Source organism: Carassius auratus, chromosome 26 (assembly GCF_003368295.1).
Source record: "Carassius auratus strain Wakin chromosome 26, ASM336829v1, whole genome shotgun sequence".
Lineage (NCBI taxonomy): Eukaryota > Metazoa > Chordata > Actinopteri > Cypriniformes > Cyprinidae > Carassius > Carassius auratus.
Window position 1 is genome coordinate 6548771 of NC_039268.1, and position 25387 is coordinate 6574157.

General features: G+C 35.1%; 1 protein-coding gene and 1 long non-coding RNA gene across 14 annotated transcripts in view; one reads left to right on the forward strand and one right to left on the reverse strand.

Moving 5' to 3' along the window:
* The window catches only part of LOC113044175 (sorbin and SH3 domain-containing protein 2-like), a 76665-nt gene that overhangs the window by 45480 nt on the left and 5798 nt on the right, over positions 1 to 25387 (reverse strand). For 3 of the 13 annotated variants that reach the window (XM_026203877.1, XM_026203869.1, XM_026203876.1), the window contains exon 1: positions 13665 to 14051. The exons of 1 other annotated variant lie outside the window; for it this stretch is intronic. The gene's annotated coding sequence lies outside the window, so the exon portion shown is untranslated. Of the gene's footprint in view, positions 1 to 8523; positions 9123 to 13664; positions 14064 to 25387 lie in introns of those variants that run through there. 9 more of the 13 variants (XM_026203883.1, XM_026203875.1, XM_026203880.1 and 6 more) reach the window with 9 other exon arrangements.
* On the forward strand, positions 20450 to 22238 carry LOC113044176 (uncharacterized). Its single transcript, XR_003275855.1, has 3 exons — positions 20450 to 20509; positions 20766 to 20771; positions 21991 to 22238. It is a non-coding gene; the product is annotated as an uncharacterized LOC113044176 (long non-coding RNA).

Sequence of the window (25387 nt, forward strand, 5' to 3'; positions counted from 1 at the left end):
AATCCAATGTTATTTTTTATTCTTTCACATAAAACAGCTGTAATAATATTCATGTTCATGTTCCATTTTTAATGAATTATTCCATTAAGCCTGTAGCTGATATTTAAGAGTATTTGGCAGCATTTGTAAATATTTCTAAGCACCTATTAAGCCTTGTAATTCTTAACTGAAACCGCTTCAGGACTGTTATGTACTTAATCAAACATGGCCTCTATTGATGACATTTTCCTGAGAGGTACAGTAAAGAATGGCTCTTAATAATAAAAGACTTAATCTTCTTTATATGACAGAACTGGTGGCAGAGAACATTTCTCTGTAATAAGGTCATTTTTATGCCATATATAACAGCTGGTAAGGTAAATGTAGGACGGTTATACATTACAAATCTGCTGTGTGTATGAGTGAATGTGCGTTAAATAAAATCACTCCGAATAGGCCACTAACGTCTGCCAAATAATTTATTTCGCAATATTTTTAAACCACCATGACAGATTTAAAGGGGCCAGAGAATTCAAGTCAGCTAAATAAATCAGCTCTACTTAACTTGATGATAGAATCTACAAAACAGGGGAGGACAACATCAAGCTTGAGCTGGAACAAAAAAATGACTGGTGGTGTTTAGCCTGATTAGCTATTCTATCTAAAGCTAGTGGGAGTGAGAGGAGGAAACTATACAAGGTTGTTTTGCTGTTGTGCGTGTGTGTTTGTGCCATTAGAGAGATGTGAAAGGCTGTGTGGGTTTCTAAGTTGCACCAAAGTTGTCATTATTGTTATATTGGATGCCCAAATGAAAATGTGTGTTTTTAAAAGTTTTGTGTAGATCCTTTACGCTCCTGTCTGCTCCGTCCCTGCCCAAACCACAGACTCTCTGCTTCCCTCTGTCAGAGACACTGATTCATTAGTGGCTTCAGCCATAGCGCCACAAACCACATTCCACTTCCTATTAGTGCAGTGAAGCGTCTGGCACAGTACACAGCAAGTAAACTAGGCTCATGTTTTGAACTAAACCAGTTCTTTTAACTGAGTTTACACAAAAGCAGTGTTTTACCACAATGCTAAATGCTAATAATATAATGCTAAATGCTATAGATAACAAGAACGGAATGAGAATCTGGTGGGAATTTATTACCATTGATCCGAAAGTCTTTCTTCTATACAGTTTTTTGCACAAGTTTTCATTTACTCATTATGAATCGATTACTGATAAAATTATGGATCAGTAGTGCACGAATGCCGATTTAACCATATTTATTTTATTGTGACTGAAATAGAGCCAAAAAATAATAATGCTAGATCAATTTTTTTTTGATTTTGGAAAGTAGTACTGCTGACAGTGCTCCAGTACTGCAGAGTGATTTATGATTTATTTTCGGGTTTTTTTAGAGGACGATGTGGTTTACGGTAGAATTCAGTTATTTTTGTATCATGTGGTTAACTGTGTGACACAGGGCAGTATGGTTACACGAGGAACTCAGAAAGCAATAATGCCGTGAAATAAAGCAGAGCTCCATCAGTCAAGTTTGATTCAGTTCTGTACTGCCTCATATTATTTTAACAGATATGACTGGAACATGATCTAGATTCCTGCTACTGTGACAGACATAGAAAATCCTAAACTGGTGAATGCCACAGCCACAAAGAAATTTTGCATGCAGAAATAAACCATTATAAAACACATGACATTCTGCCCATGTGCTATACTCATACAATGGGAAACCACACACACAGAAAAATACAACACAATAACTTAACACAGAAAGACACATACATTCATTGCAAAAGAAAATAAAAAAGGAAAAGAAGAAAAGAAAGGAAAAGAAAAAGAACTAAATTAAAATGTTCAAAATCGGAAAAAGAAAAAAGAAAGAAAGAATTGGTATTTGGTCCTGTTTATCAGGAAATATGCAAAATATCTAAAATGTTTAAAACAAGAATAATTTACTTTTGAAAGCAAATGAAAAAAAAATGTCTAAACTATATTTCTATAACTATATATAATTCTGAATAAATAAAGTCAATATATTCATTATCATTCTTAATATTTTACACAAATATATATATTTTTAAGGGGAAAGGTCACAGCATATCAGGGCCACCATGGTGGGCACACTTACAGACTTTCACCACTTAAGATTATGTGTGTGCCTATAAGTGTGTATGCCCCTATTTAAGGTTGTACAAGAGAGGAGCAGACTCACCTATCCTTACAGTTTCAATCTTTGATAAGTAAGCAACACGCAGCTTACATACCACTTAAATGCAAATTCAGTTCAACACTGAGGACAGCAGCCATATCCTTCCTTCAGAATTTCAAGCCAGAACATAAATCTGAATGCAGACACAGAAAGTCTCGAGTCCCTTCCGATCACAAGACCCATCCAAATAAGGAAGAATCCATTTTGTTTTTTGAAACAGGTCCAAGATATTTGCTTAGTACATTTTTGTGGGATATTTGTCAAAGGCTAATAAATTAAAAACATTTTATCAGGAGTTGCAAAAAGGCGTTTAAGCGGCTCTGGGTGGTTAAATACCAGCTGCTGTTGCTGGGTCCAGATTGCTCCCTTGGTTTCCCTACTGACCACAGATATTCTAGTTAACTGCAACCAGGCACTTCTGTTTCCCTGGAGCTTTAACCTTATGATCTCCAAAACAAAAAAAGACAATAAAGGCTAATGAAACATTGCTGGTCCAAAATATTCTCAATCCAAAATAATAATCTACTGCATTCTCTATTCCTGTTGCTATATTAAACAGAATAGAAATAGAATCAAAGTTTGATTCATTAAAATTACTTACATTCCTTTTCATTTGCTGCAAAGAAGTTACAATTAGACCTATTAGTTTGTTTCTTTGTCGGAACAGATTTGGCGATATGCAAAGGTATCGGTATCGAAACAATAATTTTGGTATCGTGACAACACTAATGCATATGATTACGTCACTTGCTCACTTAGTGCAGTGAATGGGTGCCGTCAAAATGATTGTTTCAAGGAGATGCTTCTGGCCAAAATCCATAATCCATCCCCCAGTTGTCCTTTCACAACAAAATCCACCAGTACATTCTTTTAGAACTGGTTCTGACCATTTTACTTTAAAACCGAGCTTGATACAGTATGTGCACATTTCTCTCCTGATTCAGATGAGACAACTTTTCCATTAAAGTAACTGGATAGAGGATTTGTATTTTGGCCAGAAACTGCAGTTTGAAGTTTTATTGTAATAATTTACACATTATTACAAACAGACAGCTTTTCATAGCAGTTTGGATTGTGGATTATTTTGATGTTTTTTCACTTGTTTGAACACTCATTCTGACGGCACCCATTCACTGCAGAGGATCCATTGGTTAGCAGATGATGTAATGCTCCATTTCTCCAAATCTGTTCTGATAATTATGTAATGCAGCATCCCTACCGAACATGTAGGGCCTAATTACATATTCATCATGATAACCTGTTACTCCTCGCAGAGCCAACAAGATATTCATGCCCAGGGAAAGAAGTGGTGATCTGAGGAAAAGGAAAATCACTGTGCTAGGGGCAACAAAAGCATGTCAGATAGAGAAATAGGAGACAAATAAATAAGTAATAGCCTTGAGCTATATATATAAAAAAATAATAATAATCAAATTTGGTGAAATGAAAAATTTGCACAATTGTATTATGCAGTAAAGAATAAAGAATTACTATGCTTCAGCAGAATATGAAGAGGATGAAAACAGGGAGAGACACAGGAGAGTAATTAAACAACATAAACCACAAGGACAGAGAAATGAGAAATTCCATGAGAGCCTGTGGCATGCAGTATTATGTAAGATGAATGAGCTCCTTCAGGACAGGATATTAACAAAGAGCAATTCCTCACACACATACACACCACAGCGTAAACTTCATTAGGGCTCAGTGCTAATTGGACTAATTGCTGTGGTTTGTGTGCACCATAAAATATGGTAAGAGTTTGGCTCATTACAGGAACATGAACAATGCCTCTTTTATTCGCACACACTACATAGATGCAAACACTACTCAGACTCATGCAGCAAAAGTGCAGACTGTTGCTAAAACTCACACATTTTAACTTATGCAATTAATGTCTTAAATATGGAAAAAGGCACATGCATTCATCCTCATGATTTTTTTCTTCTTCTCACTTCATTATTTCCATTGCCCAACAGGGTTTTTCATTATAATATGACTTTAGAAGGCTCAAGATAGAGTGCATGAGTCATACACACAATGGTGGTTAAGTCTCTGTCATTTCTCTATAGTCATATTTATAAAACACATCATGACTGTGCTGAAATCAGTTCACAATAAATAGCATGTATTCTGAAAATCACTACAATACAGTGATACACCTTTGGAAAAACAAGGTGTGAAATATTTCACTGGCTACGTTACAGTCTCTTGGTCTATGTACTAAACAAACTCTCTTTAGAAACTTGCTTCCTAAAAGTCATTGGACGGCATAGCACAGACCACATCACACACTTAACTTCTATTACAGGAAAATAGACAGAGGAAGCTTGAACAGAATCACCTGCAATCCATCCATCATACTTCAGTCTAAATAACGTCACACATCCACTCCAGTACAAATTCCACTGATATGATGAGTCTAAATATAAAGCCTCGCACTGCTATCCTTTCTGAAAAGCATGCTCAGTCATCTATAAAAATACATTTCTACAAGTGTTTGGAGGGCATACTTTTGGTTCATGTGATAATACTTAAGTATCGTTTAAATGTTTGGGGTCGGTAAACTTTTTAAATGTTTCTGAAAGTCAACAAATAAATAACTATTTCCTACTTTAATATGCTGATTTAGTGAGAAAGAAACATTTCCTAATATTATTATCAGCTGACTTCTGTTGAATGTTTTTTTTTTTTTTTTTTTGAAACCAAGATAATTTTATTTTCCGGATAATTTGATAAATTGAGAGCTCAAAAGAATTGAATAACATTGTAAAAGCACATACTTGTTCCCTTATGTTTTGTTACTGTGTGTAAAAAAGTATTAATAAGTCTGACTGGTAACAAATTGTTTGTTGTTTGTGTATATATTATTGGTCAGACTATGAGCATTTGAGTTAGTCAGCATTATTTATAATTATTCAAACATAAAACAATAGAATTCTATTGTTTGTTCCTATTTAGGCTACTGAATGTGATTATTTGTGTGTGTGTGTGTGTGTGTGTGTGTGTGCCTGCCTGCATGCCCTGTTTGGCCAGGTTTACAAGTATTCCCAGACCACTGAAACTCAAACTCACTGTTCCCTTTTGAGGCCTTTGTTGTGGTGGAAGCTAGTGAGCTTAAACAAATCACACACAAACAGAGGAATGAGGAAGAGAGGGAAAAAACACATTAAGAGTTGTTACACACATCCTCTCACTCTCCCTTTCCATCTACTTTATCTCTAATAAACAAACATAGAGAAAGTCAAATAACAATGGTTTACAATGAGTTGGCCTCATTTGTTTAAATTCAGTGTCAGAGTTGTAAATGTCATATAAATCATTAAAACTGCAGAGAATTATTCCAACTGTTACTGGGAGTGAACGAGTTGTAGTATTAGACGTTGGGTACAGATGTGCATGAATTGGAGTCTGTGTTTGTGCGCGTGTGCGTGTGTAATGCCATCAGGGATCTCACTTTCTATGTACTTTAGGGGTGATGAAGTCAAGGTGACGTTCCAGTTCAACATTGAGAGACTAACTAAAGACACACACAGACTAAACACAGAAATAAGGACAGCAGACAGCCTTCATCCTATCATTCAGTGTTATCAATGAATTATCAAATTATCAAAGAACTTTCAAAATAGTCTGTAAAACATAGGTCCCACTTTATATTAGGTGCCTTAACTACTATGTACTTATTGTGTACAATGTACTTATTGTGTTAATATTGTATTGCAAAACACTTTTTCTGCTATTGAGGTGGGATACGGGTAAGGTTAGGGACAGGTCTGGTGGTATGGGTAGGTTTAAGGGTGAGTTAAGGTGTAAGGGATAAGTTATATATGTAATTACAGAAATTAATTACAGATGTAATTACATGCAGGTATTTTTAAAATATAAGTACAATGTCAAACGTATGTACACAATAAATGCACTGTATCAAAATATTAATTTAAATGTAAGTAAAAAGTAGTTAAGGCCACCATTATTCTGCCTCACATTTAATTAATAAAATCCCAAAATTAAACATTTAATATATGGAAGCAAAATCTAAATATCTCAAAATCTGAGCAACTTCAGAGTGCACGCAAACAAGTGTAGTTTATATCATAAAATAAAATAGAAAGAATTTTCGCATACGGGCTGATCTTTAAAAAGATTTATTTGAAAAATCCTTTTGGTTTCATTTGATGACTCTGGTCTAAACTGCAGGCTGACTTTTTGTGTTCTATTTCTAGGAAAGTGTTGGGCTAGAACCACAACCTTATTTTGACGCTGGCTTTATTTTGTCATCTATGGAAAGAAAGAAAGAAAGAAAGAAAGAAAGAAAGAAAGAAAGAAAGAAAGAAAGAAAGAAAGAAAGAAAGAAAGAAAGAAAGAAAGAAAGAAAGAAAGAAAGAAAGAAAATACCAGATGCACTTGTTCCTTTAAAATTGCGATTTTAGTTATTTTGGTGAATTCCTCTGAAACAATAATGACAAATGTGTCTTTATCTTCTATACATAACAGTAGCACAGGCTAAAATGCTGCAATCCTCCCTGGGAGACTCACTGCAGCTTTTGCAGCAATATGACTTGCACTGCAGACTGCACTGACCTACTCACCAGTCACATCTATAAAAGTGTACCTGCTCTTTAACTCTGACTTCAAAGACTTAGTGAAATGATAAAGATCATTTGTTTTTCAATATCCATGCAAGTCAAAATCTAGAGGGATCAGCGCTACTTAAAAAATTATTAATAATATTTTTTAATAAAAAATAAAAATTACTATTATTAATATTATTACTATAGTTTTTTTTAATTAACTATTTTTTTTATATTAAAGCAATTTCCTGAGAATATATTAGCCTTCTAATCCATTAGCTGGTATATTCAAATCAAGTCACCTTTATTTACATAGCACTTACATATACAATTTAGATAGTTTCAAAGCAGGAAAATTACAGAATTAATGATGCACTTCATTAATACTGATGAACTTCATTAAATATGAGACCATTTCAAATTCTAGTGTAAAACATCTCTCCAAAGATGTTTACTGATATATTCACACACTATAATTCAGTTTAGTGTTGATTCAGTTCAGATCAATAACTGTGCAAAATTCAAATAAAAAAAGAGTTCAGTACTATAAGCAACTCTATTCACCTCAAGCCACTAGGGTCATCATTACTGAAGTATTGCCATATTATTGAATATTAAGTGTATTTTAAGTAAGGGATAATGCACATCCAGCATGTACATTATCCCACTTATTACAAGCCTACTTGCCACATAGTTATCTTATAATCCAAACAATTCATACAAAACAATCGTAGCAAAATGGCAGCAGCTGTTTTTGTATGAAATGATAATGTGTCCGCAATACCAGTATGACATAATTAAATAATTGTACAGCATTTTGAATCAAGTTTTAATATATTAGCTAAACAAACACAAAGCTTCCAGCAAGAAAAACAGTTCCTAGCAAGAGTACAGCCCCGACTTCAGTTAGCCGGATGAGCCTGTGTTATCAGCTTTTATCGGCTTCTATAGACGGATAACTTACCTCAGAATGTCGTGACTGACCAATCAGAATATAGTATTCCACAGAGCTGTGTAATAAAGTGCAGTAAATGGTACAACTATTTCTGGAACAAACTAGTGTGTTTATGATTATGATAATGGCTTACAATAATATGATAACAAATACCAGTTAGCATAATCAAGTGAAGTAAAGGTTTATTTTTAAATAACTAGAAGTAGCTGATAGCAGAAGTCTTGTGAAGATAATAATGGCCATGCCTACTTTTATGTTCAAAATAAGGTGAATGCTAATGCTAAGCATAAAAAATGCACAGCACAAACAAATATTTGGTAAGATCATACATTTTAATTACTCTGACCTAATTTTTATAATCTGCATTCATCTCACTTCCTGTTTTATCTCATTGAAATGCATTCTGGGATGGTCTTAGAATTTCCCTTAGAATTGGGTTACAACAAGGTTAGGAGGCAGAATAATTAAACCATGTACCATTTGGAGCAATCGATCCAAAGTGTGGGAAGTGCCGCTATTCTGCTTCTGTAGTGCTTTACTTGGTTTTGGAAAAGAGAACATCCCTTTCTATGATTGGGAAATAATATCAACCTGATCTATAGAGCCCAAAAAACTGACTCCGACAGATTTTTTATTTTATTTTTTGTTAATAGAGATGCAGTCAGACACATGAAGAGACAATGCCATTTCACTCTAGTAAAAGATGCGTGATCAGCATAACAATAAGAGAGAAAGCAAGAGATGGGGGGATAGAAAGAAAGGATGAGAGACAGAGGGATAGAACAAGCCTGAATGATCCTACCGTCATATAAATTCCACTCTCACTCTTGTACAAACGTCAGTCAAAGAAATGTCAGCATGGCACTTTGTTCTTTCCTTTTTTTTTTTACCTATTAGTTTTAGTTTTTAATTAGATTTTTCCTCTGTCCTCAGGCTATTCTTGTCAAGTCCAGAGCAGAGCACCACTCCTGGGGGACAGGAGGGTTAGACAGTGAAAGATCGGTGGGGTGAGAGAAAAAGAGGGCGAGAGATCAGATAGGTCTATTTTGGTAGTCGGACATGCTTCTGTAGTGCCTAGAAAGTTCCCTTATGGGGTCTGTATGGCTCCACCTGTCACGTCTGAATCAGTGACCCAACCTCTTAACATCCGCTGCAAGCAGCTTAATGACCTCAGGGAAATTTAACAAGCCATAAAGCACCTTAAAGTGCTTCACATTTAAATGATGGTCCCAAAGAGAGACTCATAATGTTCAAGAGAGGAGTTTGAGAAATGTGCATACCTTATCTACTGACCTAGCATTTAAGAGACACATACATCACCACATCAAAATGCTGTCTGCTGATGAAGAACTCTGCTTGGTCTCAGGCTAATGTGTGGATTTGTGTGTGCAGCTGTTTTAGTGTCAGTGTAAGCAGCTGTACAGCTACATTAAATCAATGTAAAAAGTCACACACGTGCGCACACACACACACACACACACACATTATATATGTGACCCTGGACCACAAAACAAGTAATAAGTAGCACAGGTACCTTTAGAGCATTAGCCAACAATACATTTTATGGGTCAAAATTGCATATTTTTCTTTTAAGCCAAAAAACATTAGGATATTAAGTATATTAATCATGTTCCATTAATATATTTTGTTAAATTTGTTATAATTTTTGATTAGTAACATGCATTGCTAAGAACTTTTTTGCTCCCTCAGATTCCAGATTTTCAAATAGTTGTATCTTGTCCAAATATTATATAATAGTTGTATCTCGGCCAATTTAAATATGAATCAAAAGTTCAGTAACTACACTGAAGTCAAACAGTCAACAGTCTTTATGTTAAAGGCTGATGCAGGTGTATCAAACAGTCATTTAAGATTATGTGACATATCTTATAAAATTGTACAATTAAACCTAATTATGCATCTGTACTAAAGTTTACTCTAAAAATCTGGATTAGTTCACACAATTGTGGAGAATGATTTAATTTGCTGTGTTCTGGCAAATTGGTGACCGATTCCTAATCATGTACAGTTTTTACCATTTATTTTCCGTAAAATTCACAAAGTAAGATTTCATACAAATTTGTCACATAGTAAAATAGTTACGTTTTACGAAAAAGGATGTGATCACAGGTCATGTACATGCCAGGGATGACTGTGTTATCGCAACAAGCAGCAAACTGACACTATGCACACCAATGATGTAATGGTGAGAACATTTTCCAGTAGCCCGATAAAACTACAGTCAGGATGAAATACAAATGATGGCTGTTCTAGGGAAGAGATCATGCCAAAAAAAGACAACAAAGTATGGGAAAGAGGAAAGCTGATCCTAATCCATTGATTCATGTTATTTCATTTACATCATCAGTTCAACATGATACTATGATACAGCACTCCATTTCCTCACTAAACTAATACAAATACAAATTATGCAACAAATTGTTTTTACCAATTAAACAAACTCTTGTTTGAATTCACAGTGGAGGGAATGGATAGACACTACCTCTGCTGACCCATCTCAACACCCAATCCATTATCACAGTGAATACCAGCCAAACATTCCTGACACGGCAAGTGAGAGGTTATAAAAAGCATTGCTGTTAAGTAAACACATGTATAATCATATATCGGTGGGTCGATACAGCAGTCACTGCTACTGTATTGCCATTTGCCCTTTACGGCAACACTAGTTTTAGTTAGAGATAAATGGAGTCTAAAAAAAAAAAAAAAAAAACCTTTTCATCTTAATGCTCTGTACCCCATTAACCAAATCGTCTTATTTTCATGTCCTGTTTCCCAAAAGCACCATACATTAAATAGCACTTAAAATCACCATAAATCGAATGTTAAGTTTCTAAGTGCATCAAAATTGCAATGCTTTATTCAGTGTACAATATGTGATATGTTTATTTATAAACATTTATACAAAATAAATGTATAAATGGAACAGTTAGTTGGAGCTGGTCTGATGATCTGAATATGAGAGAGAGAGAGAGAGAGAGAGAGAGAGAGAGAGAGAGAGAGCAGGGTGACGTGAGGAACAGGATTGAGAATCAATGATTTAGAACACTGATTTTGAAACTTGTGAATCCATTAGAATCGATAGAAGACAGAATCCAGATTCATATATGCATACATTTTTACGTGGACCCCTAGTTTTCTCTTCCTCTTCTCTAAAGCAGCACAACATGGCCTTGCCCCCTTTGTTGCGTGTACCCAGGGGCATGGTTTATCTGGGTTCGTGACGTAAGGAACCTGGGAAGAAGCTCGTTGTATAGTCCCTGACCAGCAATTTTTGTAGGCTTTAAACTGCCAGAATTTTTAAAGTTAAAAAAATATATATTTTTTTTCAATTTGCATTAAACTTTCAACTATGCAACTTTGAAGATATTGTTAGTGCTCAAATAGAAACATTACAAACTAACTAATGTTAAAAAAGTAAAATCGCAATCAACCACCTTTTTAAAGAGGGATCAGACCATTTGACATATGTCCAATAAATATTCTTCTCACTCCTGCAGATACTGTGGGTCTATGTAGAGAATAATCTTCACTTTATCCAGCACTATTCTAGGGATCTCTACCCAGTAACATTAGACAAATGTACACAGACACCTTGGCTTCAGACATGCACATCTCATCACTCAAACACATGCTTTCTTTAGCACTTCACACCTTTTTGACACTGTTGCGCTACATGCATGTGTCTGTCTGTCTCTTTGTCTGTCTGTCAGATGTCCTTACCTTTTTTGAAGAATTCAGATTATTTTCTAATTGAATGCACTGTAACATAGCAGTTTTATAGAGAGCACACACAGGATTCATAAACTTTGAGAATGAGCCATAAAGCCTGCATTAAATATGAATGATGAGGAATTAATGTTAAGTAACTTCAGAGAGAGCTTCATTTGCCTCACCCCCCCCACCCCCACCCCAGAGCAGCATTTTTAATAGACTCGTTAATTATGTAGATGCTGTGACTGAAAGCTTTCAGTTTTGTATCTGTATACATTATGTGCTACTGTACATACTTTAGAATGATGGTAACTAGTAAACTGCAATTCCTTCATATGCAAATTAATCAAATTAATCTAACCTTCAAATTATTTGATTTATTTCATAATTATGTAAGTATTCAATTTCAGTGTGAGGTCAATGGCATAATTACATTACCTGGCGTGCCCTTTCCCCGCTAGTTAATCACCCACAAGAACAGTATTTAAATGAATGTGCAATACTGACATCCAGACCTAAAGTGAGATAGAGGGATAGATATCCTAATTTACCTGTCATGACACCATCCTATATAAGCACAATATCAAACCGATCTAGTTCACAAGAGATTAAAGCACCACCATTCTCTCTGTTCTGCTTTAACACATATAGCATTCTGTCCCCAGGCCATAGTCAGCTCTTCGACTATGGTAACCTCACCACTTAAACAACAAACTTTATTTTGATTTCTACAGTGAGTTCATTAGTACATCCACCATCTGAAGAAACTATAAGTTTAATAAAACATAAAAGCATAAATAAACCGGAATGAATATTTATATGTAAAAAAATTAAAGAAAACATAATAATAAAGACAATAATAATAATAATAATAATTATTATTATTATTATTATTATTATTATCATTACTTTTATTATTATTATTAGAATTATTATATACAGTTATATTATTACAATTTTGGTAAATATATATCCAATTAAATGCTATAAATAACACAAATGATTACCATTAATTATAGGAAGTATTACAAATAGATAAATACATTTATTTATTTGTTAAAATGTATAACAAATAAATGGTATCTTTTATAAAGAAAAATACATAATTACATAATATTAATTATTATTAATTATATTAAATATCAATTTAAAGTTATTAATAATTAATTAATTTCCATTCATTAAGATATATTATAGCTTTTATATATTATATATATATATAATTTGTATATTATATAAATACATATTTAGATTCACTGCGCAAAAAAAAAAAAAAAAAAAAAAAAAACAACAACAACAAAAATAAACTGTGTAACAGGCTGAAAATAATGCTTGAATTAGTTGATTGTGGAAACAGTTATGAATTTTTTATGAAATTACATCCCAGGATAATAAATCCAAACCGTTCATCTACTTCCACCGTCCACTGGACCTCCTCGCTAATGAGCGGGTAATGACAAGCCTCTTAATTGTTATGTTAATCAATTAAGCCAAAAGATCTTGGCGCAAGATTTTGGTACACAAGCGCTCTTTGTTGTCGTGCAAGGTCACGCCAGATTGAGTTACGGGTAATCAGTTTCACTCTCTGCATATCCACACAGCAAACGTATTTCGGAATTATGGACAAAACTTGTTGGGTCAACTATAAGGCTACAACATATCAGAATCTGAGAGCAAAACATCTTAAATTGAAACTGGTATGCAGCACCTTCCAAATACGCAGCAGTGCTACTTTAACGATGTAACCACCGCCATGTAGCTACTGCAAACTGAGAGCGGCAGAGAATAAAAAATAGGTGATGAAAAAGTGTTACAGCATATGAGAGATGTAGCCTACATTACCTTTTAAAGTCACAAACTTGGTCATAAATAGTGCATTTTTGTTTTAGGCTATAGTTAAAGGATCCTTATTTAAGTCTCTATTTCATGTTCAATAATAAACTGAAATCTCTATTTGGAATGACGTGCTTCTGCAGTAAGCTACAAACATTAACTAACATCTGCCTTTGGAATCGAACTCTGAATCTGCAGCAAAATCTGCACCTGAGGTTTGTATCTGGAATTCTCTTAAAACTACATTTAAAATTCATTCTCTCGTTGTTACTGAAATTTGTCTTTGAAATCTGCCTCTGGAATCGCAAACTCTTCTCATTCTGACTGCGCCGTTGTGATTCTGTCAGCGCGTGACCGCGAAACAAGCGTCCTTACCCTGAGCAATAAGCAAGCATATGGAGTCATCCACCGCAGTTAACGCGCAGCACGTAAGTCCATCAAAGTCAGGGACGAGAGAGACGAGGTCTGAATCTAGACTGAAAGCGCACACCTGCTCCGCTCGCTTCTTCTCTGCGAGCCGACTCCAAATAAACGCGTAAACGCACATGGACTATGCCAGTGCGCGGCACCACCCTTTCCTCTTGGGTCAGTGGCTCTCGCACGGAGCTGGAGAGCTATTGAAATAGCATTGCGGTAAAACTGTCTCTTTACACATGACGAAACGCCTCTCCTTATCGGCTCCAGAAGGAGGCGGAGATGGAAACGCAAGATCACATTCGTTTTGCATACTCAAAACGACGCGATGCTTGCGCACGTCACGAACGTGAGAGGTTAGTGCTTAATAGAGACTTTATCCAGACATCATCCAATCGTCGCTTGAGGAGTATTTTATATCACAGCCTATAGAGTGAGATAGAGAGCAGCGCCGCGCATCGGTCCCTCACAGGCTCTCAGTAGTCATGGCAACCAGAACACTTCAATCGGGAACGCAGATATGAGATGCTGATGCTGAGGTCACCTCTGCCACTCAAGGGCAAAAAGACCGCACTGAACTGCTGTACAAATGTCGAAATTTGATGGAAAGTTAAATTGAAATGTATGGCAGAATATTACTGCAACTCTTTAATTTGCCACCATTGTAGGAAGATCTTAGCAAAAAATCCTGAGGAACCAGATTCTTCAGGGTGGATACATGCTTCATCACCTTTGCATATTATTTCATTACTTAACATCCACATTTAATTCAAAAGGACTTCTTTAGTTCTGATATAATTTTTTGGCAAGCATGTCATACCACATTTGGACAGCTGGGAAACATTGTGATACACATTGACAAAGCCTTTTTTTAAATGGTAGATCAGATTTTTTCACATTTTCAAATATTGTCTTCTTCATTGCTGAAACCTTGAAACTGACAACAATGTTTTGGCATAGCGGTGTGTTTTGTGAACTGGGACAGCGTTTATGTAATTTTAACAGAGATGAAATAAATTCTAGTTCAGAATGAAGAATTCAGAATGAGCTTTATTGCCAGGTATTTTTACACATATGAGGAATTTTTTTTCGTGATAGAAACTCCGCAGTTCAACAGAATAACAGTGACAGAACAAAAAGCACATAATAATAGAATACAAAATTCAAATACAAAAGAAAATAAATAAGTTGGTAAGGAAAAATTATACTTGACCATGACATAAATATTATTTCTAGCACCATAGTTCAGTCTAGAAGCTTAGGATGTTATGTAAAGGTATTCTTAAGGTATCTTGTTGGAATAAATAAATAAATAAATATTTAAAGAGTAAATTTAAATTTTGAGGGATGCTGTATATGGGAAGAATAGGTTACAACAGCAGCTAGTAAAAAAATATATAGATCATATAAAATCTAATATTGCTGTATTTGAAAGAACTAGTTGTCCTACTTTATAAATTTGTCCCAGTTTGCCTGTGTGTAATACCTGTGATTTGGGGTCTGTGTGTTTTGAAGAATTTCAGGTTTATGTATTTAATATTTCTTCACATTAGGTAATATATTATTTGATTATTTCTTAATGTGTGAGGCGCCAAGCCATTTGGACTATGTATTTAAACAATGTGAATGATACATTAAAAGAGTGCCTCACTTTGCCTGCATTTTTCTAATCAACTGGACATAATTTGCTTAAACACAAATGTGATTTGGATATACACAGATTGTGTCACCCTATAAAAGGTAAAGTGACACAATGCCATTGTTACGACTGGCAAAACCAGTTCATTTAGAGTTTACCATGTCTAGTATGTCTAGCATGTCTTTTTCAGTGAAAGTAGTGCACACATTAAACAAGACTCTGCTAAGGCTCATACTGCCAAACACACACGCACGCATGCACACACACACACACACACACACACACACATTAATATTTTAATCGGTGGCAGCATGGTGGGTTTCCCTACAATTTGACCTACATATTGAAAGTCATACAGCATCCCTCACACCTACTAATCCAAACAGACCTCAGAAATGCAAAACCAGACAAACCAAACTTCACAAATCATTTACTTACTGATTTATAACACTAGTAGTCTGTATATTCTCCCCCTGAACCCATGTGCATTATGAGGATTGATAGCAATGGGAATGCATCATTCAGAGCAGCTGTTAACTGGAATTCTGACAGCTTATCTTATCATGTATACAGGATTTAACTAACTGAATGGTTTCATCTTTGCCAGTGTATAATTATAATGTCACAGCCACAGAAGGGAGTCTGAAAGCTGAAATTACAATGCACCTCATTCTCTTTTTTTCCTCATTATCTGCTTAGAGTTGATCATTATCTATTTTTTAAGCTAAACAATGAATTTAATGTGGTCTTACAAGCAATAAAGCATATTAAATTACATTTTATTGGTTTAGATTAAAATTGCTAAATATATTACATAACACTAAACAATAAAATCCAGCTTTTTTGTGGGTGGATGCCACGTTCTCATTAAATTTTTTCATGTTTTTCCTCAGAAGACTTTTAGTCATGGTCTGGTGGAATTCAGACAGACAGTAGATGCAGGACATTTTATCAAAATTTCTTAACCATCTATTTTACTGTACTTGTCTATTTTTACAATAACTGTTTTTAAAACATTGCCTCCTTATAATAATAATAATCTCATTAAAGCAATAAGGAGAAATTACGAGAGGGCATTTACGGTGAGATTTCAGCTCTGTCACAAATGCCCCACTGCTCTGCTATACTGGCGTGGAGACTGAGTCTCAAATACCCCACGTCAGTAGCACCTCGGACCACTGCAGATCAAAGATGTCCAAATATAATCTCTTCACTCATAACTGACCTTTGCAATAGAATATGATTGTGAGTACAAGTGTGTATGTGTTTGAGTATGTGTATAGTCTTAGCAGCTAGCCAGGGCTCTTGGTTATCTGAACTGGAAAATTCACCATGACATTGAGGGGATATTTTCGAGGGGCCAGTCATCAACACATGGGATCTCAGTGGGACAATGATAATGAATATAAATACAAATGTCCATTGTTGGTTCATGTGAGCTCAGCTACATAAAATAATATCAACAGATACAATTTTTGATTTTAATAATGTATTTGAAAATGTTGAAATCGACATAATCCACCCAAAAATTCACCCTCAAGTTGTTCCAAACCTGTATGGGAAAATAAAAGAATATATTCTGAAGAATGTGGGTAACCAAAAAGTTGCTGGTAGCCACTGACTTCCGTAGTAGGGGACAGTCAATGGCTACCAGCAACTGTTTGGTTATCCTGGTCATCCCTGATCTTTCTTTGTTAGGCTAAATGACCATAAAGGTTTTTCTGGTTAAGATAGTTCAAGGACACTAGCATACTAGCCTTTAAAACATACAAGTTACTATTTCAGTCAGGATTTATTTTTGTGTTAAAATTTAAATTAAAGCTAAACTGAATCTAAAGTAACATTTGCGCATCTTTATTGGTAGCTGGGCTAAAACCAAGCAAATTTACACTGTGGAACAGTAAGCAACCTGAAAACACACGGATGAGTACCCACATACACTCATAGCACGTCACATGTCACAGCCCTACACTTACAGCATGACATCATGCACTAGTCTCTAATTATCTCACATGTGAGCACCAAAAATACCATGGAATGTAGCTTGCATGTTCTCTGTTCACACATACACACACACACACAGCCACACTTTGTTGTGTCTGCAATATGTGATAAAATGCACAGGAAAAAAATAACACCCTTATCTCCCGGTACTGTTCACTCCATATTCCCTGCACTTGATAGTGTGGCTTTATCTCTGTCTGCTTAGCTTTAGCCACAGAGCATTCTAGGCAGGAACATTCCAGCATGAGGTCATTTTCTAAGAGTAATGAACGGATTCAAGAGCTCTTTACCTCACCTTTGATCTTGAGATGGTGGGATCTTTTCTGAATGTGCACTCTATTTTTTTATGTTGAGGTGGCTAATATTGCAGCCATCTCAGATTTGTACTGACACCAAGGAGTTTCACAAAGTCTTTAGTAAACAATGGCATTGTAGAAATGTGTTATTCACTGTGAATCTGAGGGTGCAAAAAAATCTAAATACTGAGAAAATTGTCTTTGAAGTTGTCCAAATTAATTGCATTAATTTGCAAAATGCCTATTACTAATCAAAAATTTAGTTTTTATATGTTTACAGTAAGAAATTTACTAAATATTTTCATGGAACATGATCTTTACTTAATATTCTAATGATTTTTGGCATAAAAGAAAAATCTATAATTTTGACCCATACGGTGTTTTTGTGGCTATTTTGACTAAAAATATACCCCAGCGACTTAAGACACACACACACACACACACACACACACACACATATATATATATATATATATATATATATATGGCTGTTTCTGCAACTACAGGCACTTTTAAGTCCCAGCAGTGAATTTAAGATTTGTGTTAAAATTTGTCATACGTTTCTTTATAAATATATTCACAGTGACATTACACACCTTGACAAATATATGATTAATATAATTTAATATAAAATTATGAAGCATAAATTTGTTCATGTTCCACAACTCTGGTCATAATGTTGACATATGTAAAATAAGCTAATTAATTACAATTTGATATTATTTCAAATATAATTGTTTAATATATATATTAATATAAAGCATCTTTAAAAAAAAAAAAAAAAAAAAAAAAATCTAAACTAAATACTAAACTTTCCAACTAAATGTGCCTGTCCCACACTTTTCAGTATGCACCGCAACAATGAAAAAAGGCTTTTATTATGACATTTTATCAAAGACAAACAAGTCTAGATTCTATGGAAACAGAATTTAGCATGTGAGCACAGAAGCCGCGTTTCCACTGTCGGGCCAAAAGCGGCATTCTAGAGCATTCCAGGGCAAGTCGCGTTTCCACTGTCATTTCCCGTGCCTGATCGTACCTCGTTGGTCAGCGGCCTGGGTTTTTTGGCCCACCGAAATGACAGACTGGGCTACCTCACTACCTCACTCACAAGATCCTCAAAAATATAAGGTAAATATAATATTTTCTGTGTCAGTATTTATTGAGTGTCCTTGCAATACAGCTTATTAATTCTGTACTTTGAACTATATTTTAAAAATAAATGTATATTACTGTTTAATTCATGTGTATTAAGGTGCTAACAGTCAAAACTAATGTAGTAGACCTTGCTAGCTGCCAATTAGCTGCAATATTAGCAAAAATGGTCTTGTGATGCGTTAGAGACAAGTTCAAGATTTACTGTATATTAAATTACAAATATTCAGTCTATACGTTTTCTGCTTCTTTTAATACTGTTGTTCTCTATAGTAGCCTGTTTTTGATTTCATGGCCTTTTAACATTGTGATTGATGTCATTACTGCAACTCTACTTTTTTTTCTTCAGATTTTCATTTTCTAAATTTGATTTACACATTGAAATTGCAACATTTGTCATAAAAAAGCTAAATATGTTTTCTTTAGTGTGTATGCATCACATGTTGGTGGGTTTTTGTTAAATGTGAGCCAAAATCATCACAATTAAAAGATCCAAAGACTTAAACTACTTCAGTCTGTGTGCATTGAATTTATTTAATACACGAGTTTCAATTTAAGTTGAATTACTGAAATAAATGAACTTTTCAATGACATTCTAATTTATAAATATGCACCTTTTCACTAACTTATCATGCAATTCAGTTTATGTTACATATTTGAAAGAGGCTGGGAAGATAGGAAGCACTGTTCATTAAAAAATCCCACAACGTTTGAGCACTACCTCGGTCCTCAGGTGATTCATTTGGTGTCTTTTGTCTCATTCTCTGCATTAGTTTCTGTCCTCCCCTTTGTCTATCATGTTAAACTTTATTGGCTTTGCATTCAAGCAGAATTAAACTGTGCATTATTGATCTTCCACTAGCTGTGCTGAAGTGAATTATCACTGTTTCTCTCTTCCCCCTCATTTTTGATCTATCAGAATAAAAATGGGGTTTAAATACAAAACATGCAACATTCAATATCTTAGCAGGTTTTGCGCTGTTATTTAACAACGTCTTCTGCCTCAGAGTTAAACATTTTAAAAAGTAATTGTAAGATAAATATTGCAAAGTGTGATATGAAATAACACTAGGAGGTATCAGTGAAAAAAGCCAAAATTGGGAGAAATAAAGTTGCATTTTTTTATATAAAGGTCACAGTTACCTTTTAATTTTAATTTTAACAGATTCCATATGCCTGTTTTCACTGTTACCTGATTTGCATGATTTCTCGAGTGAGCTGGGTGCTAAAACAATCACAGAATGTGTGTTTAAGTAATCATTGTTATAACTCTGGGTTCTGACATAGTTAATTTTACTACATTGGCCATCTGAATCATGATGACACAAACGTCTTGGGACCCTACGTCACTAGTGTTACATAACTACCCACTTAAACACACTTTTGCCACTGTACAGACCTCAAGGCCCCTGACCACACATATACACACACTGTTAGAAATGTCTGTAAATTTAACAGTATTTAACTGTAAAATGAACTGTATTTTACTGTAGGACAGTTATACAGCATATTACTGTATTTTAAAGTAACATTTTGGGGAATACCCTCTTGGCGACACTAAATTACAGTATTTTTAATTTACTGTAAATTTAAATACAGTAAAGAAAAAATGAGCGCGAAACCTGACCAATCACAGATCAAGTTTTATATCCCACTTGGAGAAAGAAGAAAACAAGACACACAGATGCGAAAAGAACCAGTCAGATGCAAAGGTGGGTACAAATATTACTTCTTTTACTTTAAATATATTATATCTTTGGTTTAACTAAAACAAAAATATAAATAAAAAAAACGCTGCCACTGTATGGCGCGCAGTCACCTCACATTTATGCTGTGAAGAGAGCTAGAGAGAGTTGTGGTGACACTGTGCAAACATTCATATTTCTTTCCTTTCTTTCCCTTTTCTGAACGTTTCACCGTCAAAATATGGACATTAACGGGTCTCTGCCTTGGGTTTGACCACTCCAGGAGCTGGTGAGTGTTCATGTGAACTGTTAGCCGAACAACAAAGCTTTCGTGGATTTAGCTTAAAGTCAGTCGGATTTTTTCCCGCTATTATCGCTTGCTGTTAACTGATTACCCCATATAAATGCACGTCATGCTTGTAGTGCTAGAGTAAAACCCGCAATGTTCGTGTCGTGTGCAAACACTGGCGTCTCTGTGGAGACATTATACGCCTTTATTAATCATGCCAAAGGGCATAAAAACACGGCGAATTTAAGGTTTTCGTGTGCAGTTCCTGAATGCTCATACACTTTCCAAAGCCTCTCCGCCCCTCAGTCTCACATTTAACGTTACCGCAAACACATAAAGTTAAGGAAACTAAACAACCAAGAGAAAAATATGTCTACTTCAAATGTAACATTTGTTCTGTACATCAGCATCGGGAGAATAACATAATCTCGTTCGCGAAAATGCGCCGCAAATGGCACAGAACACAATGGAAATGTTTTCAGGGGACCCCAGTAAGTGACGAACCCGACTGTGTACATCCAATGCGCGATCAACGGCTGTCCGAATTCATTCACAGCTTCAAGTGAACCGTATTAGTGGACTAATGTAGAAATGAGTGAATGAGTGTTAAGGGGGCGATTTCGGATTTAGCCAACGTAATTTCCTCATTATTTTAACCTGGGATGTTCTCGTGACAAAGCAGCATGGTGTCTATCAGCTTAATAGCTGTACTTAGGACATAAATGTCTTATTATTGCTGTTAACATAACTGTTGCAAATAAATACATTTTATACAAAAAAAGTTTTCGTAATATGCTTTATTTATCTGTGTGTGTCTCAACTTTAAAATTAGCTGTTTCATCTTTGGACCCTACATTACCTTACATTTCTTACCTATGAAACTTATTTAAACATAACATTAATTTTTTTTTTACAATGTTACTAATGTATAGATTAATATCTCACCCTCATGTTCTTTTTACATTTTTTATATTGTATATAAAGTTGTATGTCATAAATATGTAATCTCTGTATTTTTTGCAAGAAAACAAAAGTAGACATTGAGTACTAAACATGCTCCATCCGGGTTCGTCACATATTGGGTCCCCTGGAAATATTTCCTTTGTGTGCTGTGCCATTTGCAGTGCATTTCTGTATTTGGTTGTGTTGTGAGTATTTGGTTGTTTTGTTAGACATTTTTCACATCAAATGATCTAACTTTTTTTTCTGTTATGTAAAGGTTAAATGATAACACTGACAACAGCAAGTGCTCCTCAAAGTTCCACGTCATCAAAAGAAGTGGGAAGATGGTGCAAAGGAAGAACTCTGGTCTGAACCCTCATGTATCCTCCTTCATTAAAGGGATAGTTCACCCAAAAAATTAATTCACCCATTAATAACTCACCCTCATGTCGTTCCAAACCCGTGAGACCTCCATTTATCTCCTCTGTCCCTCCATTGAAGCTGTGTGTTCGGTCTGCTGTCCATGTCCAGAAAGGTAAGAACATCATCAAAGTAGTCCATGTGACATCACAGGGTCAGTTAGAATTTTTTGAAGCATCGAAAATACGTTTTGGTCCAAAAATAGCAAAAACTACGACTTTATTCAGCATTGTGTTCTCTTCCGTGTCTGTTGTGAGAGAGAGTTCAAAACAAAGCAGTTTGTGATATCCGGTTCGCGAACGAATCACTCCATGTAATTGGATCCTTTTGAACCAGTTCACCAAATCGAACTGAATCATTTTAAATGGTTCGCATCTCCAATACGCATTAATCCACAAATTACTTAAACTGTTAACTTTTTTTAATGTGGCTGACACTTCTGAGTTCAAACAAACCAGTATCCCGGTGAACTGCTGTGAGGAGAGAACTGAAGATGAACACCAAGCTGAGCCAGATAACGAACAAAATACTGACTAGTTCACGAGTCAGCCACATTAAAAAAAGTTAACAGCTTAAGTAATTTGTGAATTAATGCGTATTGGAGACGCGAACAGTATAAAACGATTCAGTTTGATTTGGTGAACTGGTTCAAAAAGATCCGGTTACATCGAATGATTCATGAACTGGATATCACAAACTGCTTTGATTTGAACTCTCTCACAACAGACCCGGAAGAGAAGACAATGCTGAATAAAGTCGTAGTTTTTGCTATTTTTGGACCAAAATGTATTTTCGACGCTTCAAAAAATTCTAACCGACCCTGTGATGTCACATGGACTACTTTGATGATGTTTTTCTTACCTTTCTGGATATGGACAGTAGACTGTACACACAGCTTCAATGGAGGGACTGAGAGCTCTCGGACTAAATCTAAAATATCTTAAACTGTGTTCTGAAGATAAACGGAAGTCTCACGGGTTTGGAACGACATGAGGGTAAGTTATTAATGACCTAATTCTGATTTTTGGGTGAACTATCCCTTTAAGGAGTTTGTGGATTTCAGCTGGCAAAACTATTAAGCTACTAAGAGCAAATACATTCTACACAGGAGTTTTCTGAATTAGTAAATTTTTAAGATTGTTCTTATGACTGAATCTGTTCATGTCTGTTGTTTTAAAATGCTCTTAATATGAAACTTTTATGTATAAATGAAATGTATTCAAGTTTTTGGAAAACTGAAAGTACAATCTGCAAGAATATTAAAATGTTATTTCAAGTATTACAATTTAACTATTAAACCAATAAAAGAAGTTAAACAGTCTTTTGTTTCTTTTTATAGTTTTTACTACTGAGACATGAGACCTGTTGAAATACAATAATTTGTAAAGTTTTACAATACATAATAAAAGTGAACCAATTACAGTAAATTTCACAGTGTAAAGTAATATTTTATTGTATTAAAATATATAAAAGGAGAAAAAAAACATAATTGTGTTTTACAGTAAAAAAATATATTACTGCGAATACATTTACAGCAAGTTAAATGGTACTGTAAATATGAATACAGTATTTTTACTGTAAGTTTAATTTACAGTAAGTTACTGGCAAACTGCTGCCAGTAAGTTACTGTAATTTCTACAGGAAATTTTTTACAGCAATTTATACCCATCTACTTCAACCCTTTTGGACACTCTGGTTTTGAAAGAATCCAGTCTGAATTTGAAATTAAGAAAGTGAGAGAAAGAGAGACAGTATGACAGGACCCAATGGAAGAGAGAACACCAAAGGAAACAGACTGAGAGGGAAAAGAGGAAAGCAAAACTGAGAAGACTGAAACAGAGGACTGTCATGTTTAACATCTCCATCACTTTCACAGATGAGAGATGAGAGTGTTTGGGGGAAGGGCAATGATTTCCACTTTCACACATGAATGCACACATGCACAAACAAGTTTACCTTGCTGTCTAAATGAGAGCACACTATAGACTTCTATTGTTTTAATATAAAGTAGTTTTTTAAATAACTAACTAATCTTGTAACAAGTAGAAATAAAAAATGAAATTTATAGATGTTTATAACTATTTTTTGCTTAGAAAAGCAAAGTTTGTCAAGCAAATGTGGTTTGACAACACTTTGTTTGAAAGTTTCAAAAAATACTTAGATAAAAGATAGACAAAATGATAGACAGATACAGTATGATAAAAAATATATATAGACAACAAATAGATACAATGACAATTATATATAAAACGATAGACAGACAGAAAGATAGATATTTTGTATTGAAAGTATGAAATAGGCATTCATGCAAAATTTTTGCCCTCACACACAAATACACACAAATACACACACACACACACACACACACACACACACACACACACACACACACACACACACACACACACACACACACACGTTTGTTCTTGTGAAAAGTGGGGACATCCCATAGGCGTAATGGTTTTTATACTGTACAAACTGTATGGCCCTTCACCAACCCTACACCTAACCCTAACCCTCACTGGAAACTTTGTGCATTTTTACTTTCTCAAAAAAAACTCATTCTGTATGATTTATAAGGGTTTTGAAAAATGGGGGACATGGGTTATGTCCTCATAAGTCCCCCTCTCCTTGTAATACCTGTGTCATACTTATGTCATTATACAGAGTTGTGTCCTGTTATGTCACAAAAACATACCCACACCTTTTGGTTTGACCATTTTTTGGTAATTCAAAGTATGTGCACACACATCCTGTGTTTGTGATGAATGTAAAAATAAACGTCTGGAATAAATGGTTTGCCGTGCCAGGGTGTGGTACACACACTCACACTTAGCATACTTCACTCACAAGCCATCTAAGCCACCTCTGCAGAATAATAGCGCATAATAATAGAGCCGGCTCTCAGCAGCACTTAGCAATCAGCAACTCTCCCACACTTACGCTGGCTAGCACCTACACACTCAGACAGCGAGAGACACACACGCACTCACTCTGGGCATACACTGTTTAGAGCTGCAGGTCATTTACAGTGAACTCTACTTAGATTCATTTACTGAAGAAAAGGAAGCTTTTCTCCTGCTTTCTACCACTCTCTCATTAGCAGATGCGGGGGATCAGCGCTTTGGAACACTGGCATAAGGAGATGGAGCTAACAATTGGATTGCTCTGTCACAATATGGATGCAAATACACCCACACATTTGCACAAGCACACAAAACAGAAAACACAACATTACGTCTGTTTCAGTAGAG